Here is a 20,501-nt window from a genome sequence, read left to right as displayed (position 1 = left end):
GCATGTCTTATATATAAGACAGCATCTTTTATATATCCTAGGGTCAATAACATGGTATCCTTATCTAGGGTTTCAATCTCCGCTGATAAGGTATCTGTCCACGCTGCTGCAGCGCTATAAACCCATGCCGACACAATCGCCGGTCTGAGTAGTGTACAAGAATGTGTGTAAATGGACTTCAAAGTACTTTTCTGCATGCTATCTGCAGGATCCCTGAGGGTAGCTGTATCTTGGTATGTCAGCCAGTGCCGTAACTACATGTGTGCCAGATGTGCCTGGCACACAGCGCAGTCGCCCTGAGGGCGCAACGGTCCCCATTCCCTAAAATCAGCAGCTTGTAATGAGTCGCCCGTGTCAGAGGAGGAGAGGAGCCGCAGCGGGGATAGCGGAGAAGGAAGAGGAGGGAGGCGAAGGAGGGAGGGGGACTTGGGAGCCGCAGCAGCGCTATGTAATTGGTGGCAGTGCTGCTGCAGTTGTTCCTCTCCTTACACATAGGCTGGCCGCCGCTGCTGTGAATGGGGGGATGCGCTTCCCTCATCCCAGCATGCACAGCCTGAGCCAGAGGAGAAATGGTAAATATAATCTATTCTGTCCATCTATCTATCTATCTATCTATCTATCTATCTATCTATCTATCTATCTATCTATCTATCTAATGTGTAAAACGGGGACTCTGTCTGCCGTAATGTGTAAAAAGCAGATGCTGTTTGCCGTAATGTGTAAAAAGGGGAATCTATCCACCGTAATGTAAAAAAGGGGCTCTACCTGGTGTAGTGGCGCTACTGTGCAGCGTAATTTGAATAATGCGGACTACTGTGCACCATAATATGGTATTATTTTGTGGCCACACCCCTTCCCCATGAAGCCACGTCCCTATATTTTTTGCACGCGACTACGGGGCGCACTGCCCCTCTTTTACATAGAGGGGGGGCGCCGATGCCTTATCTTGCACACAGCGCAAAAATGTCTAGCTACAGCACTGATGTCAGCGCTACCTTTTGGGAAAACGTGTTAACGCCTTGTCCACCCTAGGGGAGGATTCCCATCGTATCCCGGCCCTAGCAGGGAAAGGATACGCCATGAGAATTCTTTTGGGAAACTGCAGTTTCTTGTCTGGAGATTCCCGCTCTTTTTCACACAATTCATTTGGTTCATGAGAGGGGGGAAATGTTATCTCAGCTTTCTTCCCCTTAAACATGTGTACCCTCGTGTCAGGGACAGATGGGTCATCAGTGATATGCAAAACATCTTTTATTACAATAATCATATATTGAATACTTTTCCGCCAGCTTTGGCTGTAACTTTGCATCATCGTAGTCGACACTGGAGTCAGACTCCGTGTCGGTATCAGTGTCTATTATTTTGGATAGTGGGCGTTTTGAGACTCTGAAGGTCCCTGCGACATAGGGACAGACATGGGTAGATTCCCTGTCTGTTCTCTAATCTTTTGTGCAATAAATTTACCTCAGTACTTAATTCCACATATCCAGTCAGGTGTCGGCATTGTCGACGGAGACACCACACACACACATTTGCTCCATCTCCTCCTTAGAAGAGCCTTTTACCTCAGACATGTCGACACACACATACCGACACACCACACACTCAGGGAATCCTCTTATCTGAAGACAGTTCCCCCACAAGGCCCTTTGGAGAGACAGAGAGAGAGTATGCCAGCACACACCCAGCGCTAATACCCCAGGAAAAAACACACAATGTGTTTACCCAGTAGCGCTGTAATACTTTTATTTGCTGCCAATTATGTGCCCCCCTCTTCTCTGAAACCCCCTTTCACCGTGGATAAGCAGGGGAGAGTCTGGGGAGCTTCCTCTCAGCTGTGCTGTGGAGAAAATGGCGCTGGTGAGTGCTGAGGGAGAAGCCCCGCCCCCTCGGCGGCGGGCTTCTGTCCCGCTTAAATATAATAAAAACTGGCGGGGGCTCTTTATATATACAGTGCCTAGCTGTATATATATATATCTCTTTTGCCAGAAATTAGGTTTATATTGCTGCCCAGGGCACCCCCCCTGCGCCCTGCACCCTTACAGTGACTGCCGTGTGTGAGGTGTATGGGAGCAATGGCGCACAGCTGCACTGCTGTGCGTTACCTCAGTGAAGATCATGAAGTCTTCTGCCGCCTCTGATGTTTATTCCTCACATACTCACCCGGCTTCTATCTTCCGGCTCTGCGATTAGGACGGCGGCGCGGCTCTGGGACGGACGGCGAGGGTGAGACCTGCGTACCGATCCCTCTTGAGCTAATGGTGTCCAGTAGCCTAAGAAACAGAGCCCTGAAACTCAGAGAAGTGGGTCTGTTTCTCTCTCCTCAGTCCCTCGATGCAGGGAGTCTGTTGCCAGCAGGCTCCCTGAAAATAAAAAACCTAACTAAAATACTTTCTTTGACAGGAAACTCAGGAGAGCTCCCTGAAAGCACCCAGTCTCCACTGGGCACAGTATCAAACTGAGGTCTGGAGGAGGGGCATAGAGGGAGGAGCCAGTACACACCCAGATCCAAAGTCTTTCTTAAAGTGCCCATGTCTCCTGCGGAGCCCGTCTATCCCCTATGGTCCTTACGGAGTCCCAGCATCCTCTAGGATGTTAGAGAAAAAGGAAAGCTGCGTAAAGGTGGGTACACACTGGCCAATATAACGGCCGTTCTCTTGAATGGCCGATATATCGCGGGTCCGTCGGCCAGTGTGTACGGCCGATACGTCTGTGAACTCCGTCGTTCACAGACGTATCGCGTCGGCCCCGCAGCACAGCCGACGGCCAATACATCTAACGATATATTGGCGCGTCGCTGTGTGTGTACGGGCGGTCGGCCGACCTCCCATAGACATGCTGCAGCCGCCGCCGGTGATTGACAGCTGAACTGGGTGGGCGTATGTACACGCCCGCCCAGTTCATGACATCAGTCCCCGACGGATCGGGCAGTGTGTATGCTCAACACACTGCCCGATCCGTTCATAGATATATCTGCTGATCAATTGATCCGCAGATATATCTACCAGTGCTGTCCCTGATTGAATGGATGTTATGGCAAGCCGACTATGTGGAATAAATGCATTTTCTTTTTGGCATTGTTTTAAATGCTAAAACCTCCCCAATGCAGCAGAAGCACCTACCTGTGTCTGCAGGATAAACCAATCACAAGCGATTCGCTATATCCGACAGTGGTATATTATATATAATATTGGGGGTGATTCCGAGTTGTTCGCTCGTTAAAATTTTTCACAACGGAGCGAATAGTAGCAAACTGCGCATGCGCATGGTACGCAGCGCGCCTGCGCCAAGTTATTTTACACAAAAGTTAGGTATTTTACTCACGGCATAACGAAGCTTTTCCATCGCGGTGCTGATCGTAGTGTGATTGACAGGAAGTGGGTGTTTCTGGGCGGAAACTGACCGTTTTATGGAAGTGTGCGGAAAAACGCAGGCGTGCTACTTGAAAACGCAGGAGTGTCTGGGGAAACGGGGGAGTGGCTGGGCGAACGCTGGGTGTGTTTGTGACGTCAAACCAGGAACGAAAAGGACTGAGCTGGTCGCAATGGCAGAGTAAGTCTGGAACTACTCAGAAACTGGGGGGTAATCATTACGAGAAAATTAGCGAAGCTTTCGTTCGCAATTAAGATACACTCCCAGAGGGCGGCGGCCTAGCGTGTGCAATGCTGCTAAAATCTGCTAGCGAGCGAACAACTCGGAACACCCCCTTTGTGCGTGTGTTGTTACTTTAAAAAAAAAAAAAATTCATTTTAGATTTTTTTTTTACTTTAATTGAACAGAAGTCGGAAATCTGGAAACCGGCCTCACACATGCCGCAGGTGTACCGAGAAAGGCGACCTCATCGCAGTTATACCCCGGGGGTAAGTAATTCAGGAATGGGCTGCCACGTGCCACAACTGTTTCCATCCTTCAGGTGGCCATACCTGTATTTCTGGATGTCACAGGTGAATGACAATGTCTTCCCTTAGCTGTGACCTTCCCTCTCCCACCTGCTGCCCACACAGACCCCCTCGGGCTAATGAATAATGCAGAGCAGGGTCTGTGTAATGCGGATCTCTCAGGTCTCCCGCCTGTTGTTGGGATCTCCCGCCATCCCCTAGGCCACTCTGATCAGCTATGGGGGGATGTCACAGAGGAATGCGGGGGCTCACATGGATCCGTAACCGTGGTTACACAGCACCAGTCTCACGGACCAGGCGTACATGGGAGACGTCATCTTACAGTCACACAGATATATGTAAAGGTTACCATACCATGGCAGAACTTGCATTGTTTGTCACTGTGCTTACAGTTATATGGGGGAGATGTGCTGAGGGCGGAATCCAGTTGTGGAAGAAAGGGGTGCGAATTGGGCCGGGTGAAGGTGGAGAATTGGTGTTGCCGCACCATTCAAACGACAGGAACGGCACCCCGATTTACCCCCTTCACCCGGCCCTATTTGCACCCCTTTCGCCTAAAAGTGCACACTATCCTAAAGAGTGAGATCCCACCACCGTAAAGTGCGGCAGGCCCGCCGAACAAGTCACCGGCAGTTGAATTCCCCCCCCAAGCCTTGTAGAGTGATAAAGTGGAAAGAGATAAAGTACCGGCCAATCCGCTCCTAACTGCCGTGTTACAGGCTGTGCTTGAAAAATGACAGCAGCTGATTGGTTGGTAGCCTATCTCTCTGCACTGTATCACTCTCCAAGGGTTAGTACATCTGCCCCTATGTGTCCTATTGGTTGCTATGGGTTACAACGCAGAGGCAATAGGTAATAGCTGACATGTGTAAATATAAAGACTCGGGGTAAATTTACTATAGCTTCGAAAAATGAAAAGTGGTGATGATAGACTCTGATTGGTTGCTATGGGCAACATCAACACTTTTCATTTTTAGAAGCTTTAGTAAACTAAATATACCGCACAGTTACAGTATGGTGTTTTATGATTGGGAGTCCACTGTTCGGCAGTTAGTAGTGTATATAATAATAATAATAATACATTATTTAATAGCTGAGGTCTGTGCTGGACATACCGTATACAGGACATATTATTGTATATACGTTCAGTAGGTAACTTACTGTATATAGCTGTGTACTTGTCCTCATACAGTGACTGACACCTTTTCCTATTGCTGTTGTTACAGTACGGCCCCCACAACCTACAATACCACCATAAGTGTGAAGTTCCGCCTGCAAATGCAGTCACAGCGCCACCTATACAGACATCAGCGTGACACTCACCACGAACAACGGATGGTGGCCTATACCATTCTCACATTGCAGGAAGTTCTGAATTACTCATAGACTACGGTAGACTCTCTCCCATCCCATCCCATATCATATTATGCATAAATAGCATTATATTACAGTGTTACCTGCTCAGCAGAAAATGCCACTACAGTGAATGTGTGTATTCAGAACACACTGTCAGCCTCTGAGAGCCCCAATCCACAGAGATGGCGAGAGCTGTGATATTAACAAGCAGCCGGTGTTTATAATAATATTTCTTTATTTACAGTTTTATTTCTAAGCAGAATATTCCATTTCGCTTTACTACTGGAAACAACAGTGATAAAACAAAACAGTCATGGAGGTAGGAGGGCCCTGCTCGCAAGCTTACAATCTACAGGGAAACAGGCATTGATACACAAGGATAGGTGCTATCTGTAGCATAATGGTCCACCAGATTGCAAAGGCCCTTGGTGGGCTGTATGATATGGTCACCCAGTGATGTTGGCCTGGGGTCGGGAGCAGTGCCAGATTAAGGTCCATATGGGCCTGGAGCTGAAATTTAGGAAGGGCCTATTGTGTGCCTCGGCAGGAGGTGTGAAGCGCTGCAGTGGTGTGACTAGTGATGTGGTGGTGTGATCAGTGTGGTGTGGGTGTGGTCTAAATAGGGGGTGTGGCCTATGCCATGTGAGTAACACAGTCACCACTTACTGACAGACACTACTTACTGACACACACGCACACACAACACAAAGCTTACTGACACAATCACCACTTACTGACAGACACTACTTGCTAACACGCACAACACAAAACTTAACGACACAGACACCACTTACTGATAGATATTACTGACTGACACACACGCACAACACAGATAAACTTACTGACTCAGACATTACTTACTGACACACACACAACACAATACTTATACCGCTCTCACATCACAATCCCGGGTCCCACCTGGGAATTGGAAATGGGTCCATTCCTGGGTGGGACCCGGCATTGGACCCTACACACCGCCAACTCGACCCGGCAATTTGCTGGGTCGGGTTGCCATCCGTGGGCGAAGATGGAGTCGGCATCAGGGGCGGGTGCGGAGGCGGCGCTAGGAGATGAGATCATCTCCGCGCCGCCACTCTCTATGCAGTGAACGGGTCCCGGGTTGCTTTATTCCCGGGTTGAATTACCGGGTCAGGCAACCCGGAATTCGCCCATGACCCCTTTCACAACGCACATCGAAACTTGTCGACCCGGCAATATACCCGGTCTATACCAGGTTATTTTTGCGGTGTGAAAGGGGTATTACTGACACAGACACCCACCACTTACTGACAGACACTACTTACTGACACACACAGTACAAAACCTACTGACAGACACTACTTACTGACACACACAGTACAAAACCTACTGACAGACACTACTTAGTGACACACACACACACACACACACACACACACACACACACACACACACACACACACAACACAAAACTAACTGACATAGACACCACTTACTGACAGACAGACACACACACACAATGCAACATACTGACAAAAATACTACTTACTGACACACAAACACAACACAAAACTTACTGACACAGACACCATGCAAAATGTACTGACACAAACACTACTTACTGACAGACACTTCTTACTGACACACACAGTACAAAACCTACTGACAGACACTACTTAGTGACACACACACACACACACACACACACACACACACACACACACACACAACACAAAACTAACTGACATAGACACCACTTACTGACAGACAGACACACACACACACAATGCAACATACTGACAAAAATACTACTTACTGACACACAAACACAACACAAAACTTACTGACACAGACACCATGCAAAATGTACTGACACAAACACTACTTACTGACAGACACTTCTTACTGACACCAGTGCTGCACACAGAATTTTTTTCTCAGTGGTACTGTGCCTGCGCGCCGTGGGCGTGGTCACATGCCATTAAGGGATGTGACCATGTGACACTAGGTGGAGTGGTTATATATTATGTGAATCCATGGCACAGACACCGCCTGTCCCTGCGGACTACAGAGACAAGGACAGCAGGATGTGACACTGGTTATAGAATAAAAAATATTATATATAAGCTGTGTACCCAGCACTCATCCTGTTATGATGTGAATATTTGCTCCAGTTCCCTCCTTCGGTTTTTCAAGCTGTGGACAGAGTACAATGAGGCAGCACTCCCGAGTCTTGCTGGTGCAGTAAGATTTATTTAGTAAGATTCTGGATCAATAAATCTTACTGCACCAGCAAAACTCGGGAGTGTCGCCTCATTGTACTTGTGAGGAGGGGTCCCGACCATTAGAGTTACTCACCGGGGTGTAGCAAGAGTTGCCGGCGGCCGGGTCCCCGGCGGCCAGCATACCGGCGCCGGGATCCCGACCGCCGGTTTCCCGACCGCCGGTTTCCCGACAGCAGGGCGAGCGCAAATGAGCCCCTTGAGGGCTCGCTGCGCTCGCCATGCTGCAGGCACGGTGGCGTGCGTAAGCGCCACGCTATCCTCCCTCCAGGGGGGTCGTGGACCCCCAAGAGGGAGAAAAGGTGTCGGTATGCCGGTTGTCGGGATTCCGGCGCCGGTATACTGTGCGCTGGGATCCCAACAACTGGTATACTGAATACCACCCACACACCGCTGGCCCGGCACCCCACCGTCACTTTTTCTCTGCCAGTCTGCCAGGTGCGGGAGGGTGATGACATCACTTTCATGCTCGCAGCAGTCCTTTTCCTGGAAAAGGAAGAAGGTGCTGACGGCGCCTCCGAGCAAGATCTAAGAGCTTGGTGGTGGTGTTTTACAGTGTGGCGGGGGTATGGCATACTGGCGGACACATTCTTAATGGTACGCCGTACCGGAGCGTACCGCCACACTTGCAGGACTGACTGACACACACACACAACGCAAAACATACTGACACACACGGCACAACACAAAACTTTACACAGACACCACCTACTGACAGACACTACTTACTGACACACACACACACACACACACACACACACACACACAATGCAAAACTTACTGACACAGACACAATACAAAACTAACTGACACTGACACTACTTACTGACACATACACAACGCAAAACCTACTGACACTGACACTACTTACTGACAGACACTACTTACTCAGTGACACACACACACACACACACACACACACACACACACACACACACACACACACACACACACACCCCTCAAAACTTACTGACATAGACACCACTTACATAGGAGACCTCAGGGTCTGGTGTGGGCTGCTACTCACATGGTTTTGCATCCCCTCTCAGCTCTGACATCCAGGGACCCAGCTCTCCTAGAACATAGCAGCCTCCTGTCAAGACCCTTCCCCTCTTGCATGAGGCATGTTATTGTTGGGAAGCTGCAGCAGGAAAGGTAAGCTGCAGCAAAAGCATGTATGTTTTGATGGACAAGGGAGCGGAGCTTTGGACGGACACGAGGGCGGAGCCTCGGAGCTATCTCCGAGGCTCCGCCCCCGTGCCCGTCCGAAGCCCCGCCCCCTTGCCCATCAAAACATACATGCTTTTGCTGCAGCTTACCTTTCCTGCTGCAGCTTCCCAACAATAACATGCCTCATGCAAGAGGGGAAGGGTCTTGACAGGAGGCTGCTGTCTCGGAGCTATTTCCGTGGCTCCGCCCCCGTGCCCGTCCGAAGCCACGCCCCCTTGCAACACGAAGAGGTCAGGGCACAGGTTACCCAGTTTGGGGTGGGGGTGAATGAGCAGCCGTAGGTGAGGGATCTGCTGTATGTGCTGACAGGAAATGTTTTTTTTTCCTGTCAGCACTGGCTACTACCTGCACTGCAGGGGATCTGTGGGCCTATTTTCAATGGAGGGCTTGGAGCTGCAGCTCCATCCGCCCCATTGTTAATCCGGCCATGGTCGGGAGGATGGGAAAGTGAAGAGAGAAAAAAACATGTGAGGTTATATGTGGACTGTACAGTGGGGAAGTCATTGGATAGGATAGTTTATGAAGGCTATGTGAGCGGTTCCGGAATTTGAGAAGGTGCCTGAGGAGATGAGTTTTCAGGGAATGCTTGAAGGTTTGGAGAGTAGAGGAGAGTCTGATTGTGCGTGGGAGGGCATTCCATTCCATTGCATCAGTCACAAGGACCTAGCTACCATAGGTGCAGGGCGTGCAGGCGCTACGGGGCACAGAGCTGAGAGGGGCCACCTTCCCTGTCATCATAGTTACATGTATTATATACATTTCATTTTTCCCCATTGGGTGATTCATAAGGACCCTTACTAACTTTTGCCTTGTGGCCTACAGTATATCTAGTTATGCCCCTTCGTCTGCTCATTGTAACACATTGGCACAATATGAAGTAGAGGCACTATAGTGTGACTTATAAAAAGGGGACACTGTAAGGTGGCATAATATGAACAGGGGGCAATGTAATGTGACATAATATCAACAGGAGGTACTGTAATGTGGCATAATATGTACTGGGTACTGTAATGTGGCATAATATGAACAGGGGGCACTGTAAGGTGGCATAATATGTACAGGGGCACTGTAATGTGGCATAATATGAACAGGGAGTACTTTAATGTGGCATAATATGAACAGGGGCACTGTAATGTGGCATACTATGAACAGGGGGCATTGTAATGTGGCATAATATGAACAGGGGCACTACAGTGTGGCATAATATGAACTGGGGGCATTGTAATGGGGCATAATATGAACAGGGGGCACTGTAATGTGGCATAATATCAACAGGAGGTACTGTAATGTGGCATAATATGTACTGGGTACTGTAATGTGGCATAATATGAACAGGGGGCACTGTAAGGTGGTATAATATGAACAGGGGCAATGTAATGTGACATAATATCAACAGGAGGTACTGTAATGTGGCATAATATGTACTGGGGTACTGTAATGTGGCATAATATGAACAGGGGGCACTGTAAGGTGGCATAATATGAACAGGGGCACTGTAATGTGGCATAATATGAACAGGGAGTACTTTAATGTGGCATAATATGAACAGGGGCACTGTAATGTGGCATACTATGAACAGGGGGCATTGTAATGTGGCATAATATGACCAGGGGCACTACAGTGTGGCATAATATGAACTGGGGGCACTGTAATGGGGCATAATATGAACAGGGGGCACTGTAATGTGGCATAATATGAATAGGGGCACTGTAATGTGGCATAATATGTACAGGGTCACTGTAATGTGCATACTATGAACAGGGGCACTGTAATGTGGCATAATATGAACAGGGGGCAATGTAATGTGGCATAATATGAACAGGGGGTACTGTAATGTGGCATAATATCAACAGGGGTACTGTAATGTGGCATAATATGAACTGGGGTACTGTAATGTGGCATAATATGAACAGGGGGTACTGTAATGTGGCATAATATGAACAGGGGGCAATGTAATGTGGCATAATATGAATAGGGGGTACTGTAATGTGGCATAATATCAACAGGGGGTACTGTAATTTGGCATAATATGAACTGGGGTACTGTAATGTGGCATAATATGAACAGGGGGCACCGTAAGGTGGCATAATATGAACAGGGGCACTGTAATGTGGCATAATATGAACAGGGAGTACTGTAATGTGGCATAATATGAACAGGGGCCACTGTAATGTGGCATAATATGAACAGGGGCCACTGTAATGTGGCATAATATGAACAGGGGCACTGTAATGTGGCATAATATGAACAGGGTCACTGTAATGTGGCACAATATGAACAGGGGGCACTGTAATGTGGCATACAGGGGCACTGTAATGTGGCATAATATGAACAGGGGGCACTGTAATGTGGCATAATATGAACAGGGACCACTGTAATGTGGCATAATATGAACCGGGGGCACTGTAATGTGGTATAATATGAACAGGGGCACTGTAATGTGGCATAATATAAACAGGGGCCACTGTAATGTGGCATAATATGAACAGGGGGCACTGTAATGTGGTATAATGTGAACAGGGGCACTGTAATGTGACATAATATGAACAGGGGCCACTGTAATGTGGTATAATATGAACAGGCGCACTGTAATGTGGCATAATATGAACAGGGGCACTGTAATGTGGCATAATATGAACAGGGGCACTGTAATGTGGTATAATATGAACAGGGGCACTGTAACGTGGCATAATATGAACTGGGGGCACTGTAATGTGGTATAATATGAACAGGGGCACTGTAATGTGGTGTAATATGAACAGGGGCACTGTAACGTGGCATAATATGAATAGGGGCACTGTAATGTGGCATAATATGAACAGGGGCACTGTAATGTGGTGTAATATGAACAGGGGCACTGTAATGTGGTATAATATGAACAGGGGGCACTGTAATGTGGCATAATATGAACAGGGGCACTGTAATGTGGCATAATATGAACAGGGGCACTGTAATGTGGTGTAATATGAACAGGGGCACTGTAACGTGGCATAATATGAATAGGGGCACTGTAATGTGGCATAATATGAACAGGGGCACTGTAATGTGGTGTAATATGAACAGGGGCACTGTAATGTGGTATAATATGAACAGGGGGCACTGTAATGTGGTGTAATATGAACAGGGGCACTGTAATGTGGTATAATATGAACAGGGGGCACTGTAATGTGACATAATGTGAACTAGGGTATTACTGAGGGCATAAAATAAACTAGGGCACTACTGTGATTCATAAAACGAACTAGTGTCTCTCTAGAAGAATTGGGACAGTGGCCCCTTCACAATGTTGCTATGGGGCCCACAAAGTCTTGGCTAGACCTCTGACACCGTGCCAGGAAAGCAGATCCGGCAGAAGGCTATCGCAGCCTTTCCTGACACTGTGTTCGTACGGACATTAGACAGCACATGCATAGAGACATTTACTAACACCTAATGGAAAAGAGACTGGTGAGGGATCATCAGATCCCTCTCCAGCGGGAATGCCTCCATCTGCAGATGGCGTCAGCTCGCTCAGGCTCAGCGCCGGAATAGCGCCAGATTGGCAGTCCCTCCCTCCTGAGAATAATAGGGACTGCGGAGAGCTTAATAGCTCCAATACCTAAATCATACAGAAATATATATTATATGATTTGATATGATCCAGGTGATCCGATGGTTAACTTGGTGCATAGGGGTTTGCAGACATTAGAAGGCAGTAATGTCAGTGCCCCATAGCTTTCATAGCTGCATTCCTTATCTGTGTCAGGGCATGCTGGGATGTGTAGTTTCTCAACAGCTGGAGGGCCGCAGTTTGGACATGCCTGTGTTAGAGGCTGTACCATCAGGACACTACATAAATCTACAGACCCTCCTCATTTCTCCAATTCATGTCTACGGGAAAGTTTCAGACAATTCCTTCATATAATTCATTAACTCAATTCATTAGTTCACCCGTATAAAGTGATCAATCCTTTATTTCCTTTACTTCATTTACAGTAGTTTTCCTACAAAAACAAAATGGTCCATTCATTTCATTGGCAGCAGTTCTCCCATAGCAATGGATCCTTTATTTCAGTGGCACAAAGTAATGGTTCCATTATTTCAGATATAGTAATAGCTATAATTTCCCATATAAAGCACTGGGTCTGGGCAGCCATTATGCTGCACAGTAATAGGTTGGGAATGGGTGAAGAATAGCTGAAGGACTGACATCCCCGCAGTGTTTGGGTTAGGGCAGCATTGCGTCCTCATAGCTGTGTGTCACGGGCTGATGGAGAGACGGATATGGGGGAGGGGGGAGGGGGGGAAGTGCTGAGCGCCCCACGCTGGGAGTGTTACATCTATTATAGCCAGGCCAGGAGTGTATGGAGCTGAATGGAGGGAGACCCTTGTGCACAGATGCCTAATTATCTATGCTGTCTCAGGCCTTTGTACTCCTGGCGTGATGGGCTTACTGGGGGCAGCTGCCAGCTGTCTGCAGACCCTCTAAGTGGCGGGCAGCCTATTCTGTGGCAGGAAAGAGCGGGAGCTGAGGTGGTCTGTAACCCAATCCCTGCTGGAGCGCAGGCAGAGATATGTGTTATGTGTCTTACCGGGAAACTCTCATCTAGCTGCAGCCTGGGGGTAATATCTGTGGGGGCGTAAGGTGACCCGACACATACACCTATCCTTGAATCCCATCCTCGGAAGCCACTAATTCTATAGAGTGTAAGCTTGCGAGCAGGGCCTGCCTACCTCTATGTCTGTCTGTTTTTACCCAGTTTTGTTCTGTTACTGTTGTTCTAATTGTAAAGCGTAACGGAATATGCTGCGCTATATAAGAAACTGCTAATAAATAAATAAATAATCCTTAGCCCCTAGGCCACACGAAGCGGATATGTGTGTGGCTACAGTATGAATAAGAAGCAAAAATGCTAAAAATAAATAAATAAATGAATTATAGGAACTTTGCGGAGCATCTGGGTCACGTCATGCATCCCTCACGTATGGCACATAAACGCTATAGGTGTATGAGGACCATCTGTATACCCTGCGCCTGTCTGTCCCATCTTGTCTCACCCCAAATCTTATCATTCAGATTAACGTTGGGCCCAAATAACATAAAGAAATGGGGAATATTCCACTTTATACAGTATATATGGGTTGCAGACGTTTTCCAGGCGGGTTACGAGGCATGGGGAAGGATTGGACGGCAGCAGTGATACCGGTGCGGGAAGCCGCCCAGGACTGGGGGAGGAGAGTGAGGATGGAGCAGGTGACTGGCTGCAGGGGAGGTATGAGGTGTTTGCAGGGAGGTTGGAGGTTGTAGCTGGGGTCCTTATACCTCTGGATCCTAAGGCCTAGCCTCTGGCGCAGATGTGCGGTGTGTGTATAATGATTTATATATGAATAGAGGACTCCTCACTGCAAAGTCTTTCATATTACAAGTAGTGGGAGCACACTGCTGACAGGGAGACAGGAAGTAATGGGGACAGAGAGAAAAGTGGGACAGAGGGAAAAGCGGGGACACGGGATCGGCTCATATTCATCACAGTATATACAGTGTATTACACTCGCTTACAGCTTCCTTCCTCCTGTGTGTGTGTGCGTTCAGCTAGGATTAGGGCTCCCATTGTATTCACCCTCCATCACTGGGCACACAAGGACATGCAGGAGATTATGTGGGAGGGGCTAGGACAACCTGTAGCCATTGCAATGTCAAAAGCAGCACAGAGTATTTCAGCTCAGATAGCCTCTATACCCTGGTGTCAGCCTTTTTTTGTTTTAAATAGGAGTGCTGTCAGACCGACGCATGTGTTGGAGACATTGTGTTGTGGAAGCTGCTCTCCCTACAGCGCGGTGTAACGTGTAACAGAACCGTCACTGCTTTCTAACACTCAGTAAGGCTCATTTACTGACGCAGCGAACACTTCATTAGGTGAGAATATAACGCCTATAGCGCCTATATCCCCCCCTCCCCCTCCTCTACATAGGAGCATGGAAAACATAGCAGTACCGCAATTCCTAATCCCTATGGGGGTGACGCAGAGTCAGGCGTAACTGCTTCCGCATTACGTGCACAGATAAGGGCCTCATTCACAGTTGTACGCTATTCTGATGTTTGCGCAGTAGAGTGATTATCGGTGGTCTCCGTTGGGAGGTGACAGGGAGCTGCGGCAACAACGCAGGCATGTCAGGGCCTGTATCAGCCGCCGACTGCGATCCTGCACGCAGGAGTAACGTCTCCGGCGTCTCATCTGTGGCAGCCATGACTATAGACTCACTCAGGGACTCCATGTTTCCTGCATCTGTGCCGGTGCTGTGAATGTATAGACAGCTGCGGCAGCTGCGGGGGCCCCGGTGGGCGGCTCTATACAAATCCCGGGAGCTGTTACCATATTATCGCACCATCCTCTGAGTCAGGAACAGCATCTGCAGCAGCGTTACCATACAACTATGCATCAGGCCCTACATACAGATATTATTGTATAGCAGGCTGTATATGGCTTGTCATAGTCAGTGGGGTTCATGTATCATAGATCGCATGTTCAGTGTGATCTGGGCGTGATCTTACCCCAAGGATTGCATGGCCACTATGCGATCACATGGAGCTTGTGTATTAACAAGCACAGGCAGGGGCGGCAGCGCCAGGGCCTGAGATTGCTCCTGGAGGCCGTGGGTGCATGTATGAGTGCTCGGCTCATGTAATATGTGGCACCATGTCAGGGAACATTGAGCTGCATCATGTGACTAAATGTGTCACTTCATCAGACAGTTATGTAGGTGATGACATTGCTTGCGGTGTCAGCATCCTTACCACCCTGGGGTAGCCTGGCAACACGCCATCATGCCAGTGCCAAGCTGGGCAGCCGTGGGGTTGGAACAGCGTTTTGGAAGCTGTGATGAAGATGTGAGTGGGGGTGGTGGATGCGGAGATCCTGACTGAGCTCTCCTGGTCTGTACTCTGTATTCGGCCTGGTTTCCCCCCTCAGAGCTGGGGTGAAGATGTGAGTGGGGGTGGGGTGCGCGGAGATCCTGACTGAGCTCTCCTGGTCTGTACTCTGTATTCGGCCTGGTTTCCCCCCTCAGAGCTGGGGTGAAGATGTGAGTGGGGGTGGGGGGTGCGGAGATCCTGACTGAGCTCTCCTGGTCTGTACTCTGTATTGGGCCTGGTTTCCCCCCTCAGAGCTGGGGTGAAGATGTGAGTGGGGGTGAGGGGTGCGGAGATCCTGACTGAGCTCTCCTTGTCTGTACTCTGTATTCGGCCTGGTTTCCCCCCTCAGAGCTAGGGTGAAGATGTGAGTGGGGGTGGGGTGCGCGGAGATCCTGACTGAGCTCTCCTGGTCTGTACTCTGTATTCGGCCTGGTTTCCCCCCTCAGAGCTGGGGTGAAGATGTGAGTGGGGGTGGGGTGCGCGGAGATCCTGACTGAGCTCTCCTGGTCTGTACTCTGTATTCGGCCTGGTTTCCCCCCTCAGAGCTGGGGTGAAGATGTGAGTGGGGGTGGGGGGTGCGGAGATCCTGACTGAGCTCTCCTGGTCTGTACTCTGTATTGGGCCTGGTTTCCCCCCTCAGAGCTGGGGTGAAGATGTGAGTGGGGGTGAGGGGTGCGGAGATCCTGACTGAGCTCTCCTTGTCTGTACTCTGTATTCGGCCTGGTTTCCCCCCTCAGAGCTAGGGTGAAGATGTGAGTGGGGGTGGGGTGCGCGGAGATCCTGACTGAGCTCTCCTGGTCTGTACTCTGTATTCGGCCTGGTTTCCCCCCTCAGAGCTGGGGTGAAGATGTGAGTGGGGGTGGGGTGCGGAGATCCTGACTGAGCTCTCCTGGTCTGTACTCTGTATTCGGCCTGGTTTCCCCCCTCAGAGCTGGGGTGAAGATGTGAGTGGGGGTGGGGTGCGGAGATCCTGACTGAGCTCTCCTGGTCTGTACTCTGTATTCGGCCTGGTTTCCCCCCTCAGAGCTGGGGTGAAGATGTGAGTGGGGGTGGGGTGCGGAGATCCTGACTGAGCTCTCCTGGTCTGTACTCTGTATTCGGCCTGGTTTCCCCCCTCAGAGCTGGGGTGAAGATGTGAGTGGGGGTGAGGGGTGCGGAGATCCTGACTGAGCTCTCCTGGTCTGTACTCTGTATTCGGCCTGGTTTCCCCCCTCAGAGCTGGGGTGCAGATGTGAGTGGGGGTGGTGGATGCGGAGATCCTGACTGAGCTCTCCTGGTCTGTACTCTATATTCGGCCTGGTTTCCCCCCTCAGAGCTAGGGTGAAGATGTGAGTGGGGGTGGTGGATGCGGAGATCCTGACTGAGCTCTCCTGGTCTGTACTCTGTATTCGGCCTGGTTTCCCCCCTCAGAGCTAGGGTGAAGATGTGAGTGGGGGTGAGGGGTGCGGAGATCCTGACTGAGCTCTCCTGGTCTGTACTCTGTATTCGGCCTGGTTTCCCCCCTCAGAGCTGGGGTGAAGATGTGAGTGGGGGTGGGGTGCGCGGAGATCCTGGCTGAGCTCTCCTGATCTGTACTCTGTATTCGGCCTGGTTTCCCCCCTCAGAGCTAGGGTGAAGATGTGAGTGGGGGTGAGGGGTGCGGAGATCCTGACTGAGCTCTCCTGGTCTGTACTCTGTATTCGGCCTGGTTTCCCCCCTCAGAGCTAGGGTGAAGATGTGAGTGGGGGTGGGGTGCGCGGAGATCCTGACTGAGCTCTCCTGGTCTGTACTCTGTATTCGGCCTGTTTTCCCCCCTCAGAGCTGGGGTGAAGATGTGAGTGGGGGTGGTGGATGCGGAGATCCTGACTGAGCTCTCCTGGTCTGTACTCTATATTCGGCCTGGTTTCCCCCCTCAGAGCTAGGGTGAAGATGTGAGTGGGGGTGGTGGATGCGGAGATCCTGACTGAGCTCTCCTGGTCTGTACTCTGTATTCGGCCTGGTTTCCCCCCTCAGAGCTGGGGTGAAGATGTGAGTGGGGGTGGGGTGCGCGGAGATCCTGGCTGAGCTCTCCTGGTCTGTACTCTGTATTCGGCCTGGTTTCCCCCCTCAGAGCTAGGGTGAAGATGTGAGTGGGGGTGAGGGGTGTGGAGATCCTGACTGAGCTCTCCTGGTCTGTACTCTGTATTCGGCCTGGTTTCCCCCCTCAGAGCTAGGGTGAAGATGTGAGTGGGGGTGGGGTGCGCGGAGATCCTGACTGAGCTCTCCTGGTCTGTACTCTGTATTCGGCCTGTTTTCCCCCCTCAGAGCTGGGGTGAAGATGTGAGTGGGGGTGGTGGATGCGGAGATCCTGACTGAGCTCTCCTGGTCTGTACTCTGTATTCGGCCTGTTTTCCCCCCTCAGAGCTGGGGTGAAGATGTGAGGGGGGGGGGGGGGGGGGGAGGGGGGGGGGTGCGCGGAGATCCTGACTGAGCTCTCCTGGTCTGTACTCTGTATTCGGCCTGGTTTCCCCCCTCAGAGCTGAGGTGAAGTGTTTCTTGTTTAAACAGGAAGAACAATATTACTGTAGTGAGAGAGAATGTGAGGACCCCTGACACTGGCAGCCAGGGGGGCAGCGCAGCCTCACAGAGGCAGCAGTGTTCCCCCACCCCAAATTACTGTGCAATCAGACACTTTATCCCCCTCCCCTCGGGCCACATGTATAGAATTTACAACTCATGTCCTTCCAGTGGGGATTCTACACCGAGACGTCTGGTCCTCACAGGGAGCCTTACAGCTGACTAATACTGGTCTGCAGTGGTAGGGCGTTGGTGCAGGATGCACAGTGTAGGCCGCAGTGGTAGGGCGTGTGTGCAGGGTGCGCAGTGTAGGCCGCAGTGGTAGGGCGTGTGTGCAGGGTGCGCAGTGTAGGCCGCAGTGGTAGGGCGTTGGTGCGCAGTGTAGGCCGCAGTGATGGGTCGTAGGTGCAGGATGTACAGTGTAGGTCGCAGTGATAGGGCGAGTGCAGGGTGCGCAGTGTAGGTAGCAGTGATAGGGCGAGTGCAGGGTGCGCAGTGTAGGTAGCAGTGATAGGGCATGGGTGCAGGGTGCGCAGTGTAGGCCGCAGTGGTAGGGTGTGGGTGCAGGGTGCGCAGTGTAGGCCGCAGTGGTAGGGCGTGGGTGCAGGGTGCGCAGTGTAGGCCGCAGTGGTAGGGCGTGGGTGCGCAGTGTAGGCCGCAGTAGTAGGGCATGGGTGCAGGGTGCGCAGTGTAGGCCACAGTGGTAGGGCGTGGGTGCGCAGTTAGGCCACAGTGGTAGGGCGTGGGTGCAGGGTGCGCAGTGTAGGCCGCAGTGGTAGGGCGTGGGTGCACAGTATAGACCGCAGTGGTATATCGTGGGTGCAGGGTGCGCAGTGTAGGCCGCAGTGGTAGGGCGTGGGTGCGCAGTGTAGGCCGCAGTGGTAGGGCGTGGGTGCAGGGTGCGCAGTGTAGGCCGCAGTGGTAGGGCGTGGGTGTGCAGTGTAGGCCACAGTGGTAGGGCGTGGGTGCGCAGTTAGGCCACAGTGGTAGGGCGTGGGTGCAGGGTGCGCAGTGTAGGCCGCAGTGGTAGCGCATGGGTGCAGGGTGCGCAGTGTAGGCCGCAGTGGTAGGGCGTGGGTGCGCAGTGTAGGCCGCAGTGGTAGGGCGTGGGTGCAGGGTGCGCAGTGTAGGCCGCAGTGGTAGGGCGTGGGTGTGCAGTGTAGGCCGCAGTGGTAGGGCATGGGTGCAGGGTGCGCAGTGTAGGCCGCAGTGGTAGGGCGTGGGTGCAGGGTGCGCAGTGTAGGCCGCAGTGGTAGCGCATGGGTGCAGGGTGCGCAGTGTAGGCCGCAGTGGTAGGGCGTGGGTGCACAGTATAGACCGCAGTGGTATATCGTGGGTGCAGGGTGCGCAGTGTAGGCCGCAGTGGTAGGGCGTGGGTGCGCAGTGTAGGCCGCAGTGGTAGGGCGTGGGTGCAGGGTGCGCAGTGTAGGCCGCAGTGGTAGGGCGTGGGTGTGCAGTGTAGGCCACAGTGGTAGGGCGTGGGTGCGCAGTTAGGCCACAGTGGTAGGGCGTGGGTGCAGGGTGCGCAGTGTAGGCCGCAGTGGTAGCGCATGGGTGCAGGGTGCGCAGTGTAGGCCGCAGTGGTAGGGCGTGGGTGCGCAGTGTAGGCCGCAGTGGTAGGGCGTGGGTGCAGGGTGCGCAGTGTAGGCCGCAGTGGTAGGGCGTGGGTGTGCAGTGTAGGCCGCAGTGGTAGGGCATGGGTGCAGGGTGCGCAGTGTAGGCCGCAGTGGTAGGGCGTGGGTGCAGGGTGCGCAGTGTAGGCCGCAGTGGTAGGTTGTTGGTGCAGGGAGCACAGTGCAGGCCGCAGTGGTAGGGCGTGGGTGCAGGGAGCACAGTGTAGGCCGCAGTGTTAGGGCGTGGGTGCAGGGTGCGCAGTGTAGGCCGCGGTGATAGGGCGTGGGTGCAGGGTGCGCAGTGTAGGCCGCAGTGGTAGGGCGTGGGTGCGCAGTGTAGGCCGCAGTGGTAGGGCGTGGGTGCATGGAGCACAGTGTAGGCCACAGTGGTAGGGCGTGGGTGCGCAGTGGTAGGGCATGGGTGCGCAGTGTAGGCCGCAGTGGTAGGGCGTGGGTGCAGGGTGCGCAGTGTAGGCCGCAGTGGTAGGGCGTGGGTGCAGGGTGCGCAGTGTAAGCCGCAGTGGTAGGGCGTGGGTGTGCAGTGTAGGCCGCAGTGGTAGGGCATGGGTGCAGGGTGCGCAGTGTAGGCCGCAGTGGTAGGGCGTGGGTGCAGGGTGCGCAGTGTAGGCCGCAGTGGTAGGTTGTTGGTGCAGGGAGCACAGTGCAGGCCGCAGTGGTAGGGCGTGGGTGCAGGGAGCACAGTGTAGGCCGCACT

At 51.7% G+C, this 20,501-nt stretch overlaps 1 protein-coding gene across 6 annotated transcripts in view; it reads left to right on the top strand.

The window, feature by feature from the left end:
* The window catches only part of SPEF1 (sperm flagellar 1), a 267,709-nt gene that overhangs the window by 35,771 nt on the left and 211,437 nt on the right, over nucleotides 1-20,501 (top strand). For all 6 annotated transcript variants that reach the window (XM_063925368.1, XM_063925366.1, XM_063925365.1 and 3 more), the window contains exons 2-3: nucleotides 3,780-3,860; nucleotides 5,126-5,291. The gene's annotated coding sequence lies outside the window, so the exon portion shown is untranslated. The remainder of the gene's footprint in view (nucleotides 1-3,779; nucleotides 3,861-5,125; nucleotides 5,292-20,501) is intronic.

Source organism: Pseudophryne corroboree, chromosome 1 (genome assembly GCF_028390025.1).
Source record: "Pseudophryne corroboree isolate aPseCor3 chromosome 1, aPseCor3.hap2, whole genome shotgun sequence".
Lineage (NCBI taxonomy): Eukaryota > Metazoa > Chordata > Amphibia > Anura > Myobatrachidae > Pseudophryne > Pseudophryne corroboree.
The sequence above is the reverse complement of the archived record's forward strand: the minus strand, read 5'-3'. Positions and strand labels throughout refer to the sequence as shown.